Below are 1,620 nucleotides of genomic sequence, written 5' to 3'. Positions count from 1 at the left end.
CCCTAGCCCGAACCCTAACCCTAACCCTTCCCCGAAGCCTGACCCTCACCAGTCCCCTAATCCTAACCCGTACGCTAACACTAACCCGCGCCCTCACACGCACGCTCCCCCTAAAGCGTTGCCGTACCCTCACCTGGACCCTAAACCGTCCCCGTCCCCTAACCCTAACCCTAGCCCGAACCCTAACCCTAACCCTTCCCCGAAGCCTGACCCTCACCCGTCCCCTAATCCTAACCCGTACGCTAACACTAACCCGCGCCCTCACACACACGCTCCCCCTAAAGCGTTGCCGTACCCTCACCTGGACCCTAAACCGTCCCCATCCCCTAACCCTAACTCTAGCCCGAACCCTAACCGTAACCCTTCCCCGAAGCCTGACCCTCACCCGTCCCCTAATCCTAACCCGTACGCTAACACTAACCCGCGCCCTCACACGCACGCTCCCCCTAAAGCGTTGCCGTACCCTCACCTGGACCCTAAACCGTCCCCGTCCCCTAACCCTAACCCTAGCCCGAACCCTAACCCTAACCCTTCCCCGAAGCCTGACCCTCACCCGTCCCCTAATCCTAACCCGTACGCTAACACTAACCCGCGGCCTCACACGCACGCTCCCCCTAAAGCGTTGCCGTACCCTCACCTGGACCCTAAACCGTCCCCGTCCCCTAACCCTAACCCTAGCCCGAACCCTAACCCTAACCCTTCCCCGAAGCCTGACCCTCACCCGTGCCCTAATCCTAACTCGTACGCTAACACTAACCCGTGCCCTCACACGCACGCTCCCCCTAAAGCGTTGCCGTACCCTCACCTGGACCCTAAACCGTCCCCGTCCCCTAACCCTAACCATAGCCCGAACCCTAACCCTAACCCTTCCCCGAAGCCTGACCCTCACCCGTCCCCTAATCCTAACCCGTACGCTAACACTAACCCGCGCCCTCACACGCACGCTCCCCCTAAAGCGTTGCCGTACCCTCACCTGGACCCTAAACCGTCCCCGTCCCCTAACCCTAACCCTAGCCCGAACCCTAACCCTAACCCTTCCCCGAAGCCTGACCCTCACCCGTGCCCTAATCCTAACCCGTACGCTAACACTAACCCGCGCCCTCACACGCACGCTCCCCCTAAAGCGTTGCCGTACCCTCACCTGGACCCTAAACCGTCCCCGTCCCCTAACCCTAACCCTAGCCCGAACCCTAACCCTAACCCTTCCCCGAAGCCTGACCCTCACCCGTCCCCTAATCCTAACCCGTACGCTAACACTAACCCGCGCCCTCACACGCACGCTCCCCCTAAAGCGTTGCCGTACCCTCACCTGGACCCTAAACCGTCCCCGTCCCCTAACCCTAACCCTAGCCCGAACCCTAACCGTAACCCTTCCCCGAAGCCTGACCCTCACCCGTCCCCTAATCCTAACCCGTACGCTAACACTAACACGCGCCCTCACACACACGCTCCCCATAAAGCATTGCCGTACCCTCACCTGGACCCTAAACCGTCCCCATCCCCTAACCCTAACCCTAGCCCGAACCCTAACCCTAACCCTTCCCCGAAGCCTGACCCTCACCAGTCCCCTAATCCTAACCCGTTCGCTAACACTAACCCGCGCCCTCACACGCACGCTCC

This window comes from Delphinus delphis, unplaced genomic scaffold, assembly GCF_949987515.2.
Source record: "Delphinus delphis unplaced genomic scaffold, mDelDel1.2 scaffold_124, whole genome shotgun sequence".
Lineage (NCBI taxonomy): Eukaryota > Metazoa > Chordata > Mammalia > Artiodactyla > Delphinidae > Delphinus > Delphinus delphis.
Note: the sequence above shows the minus strand (reverse complement) of the source record.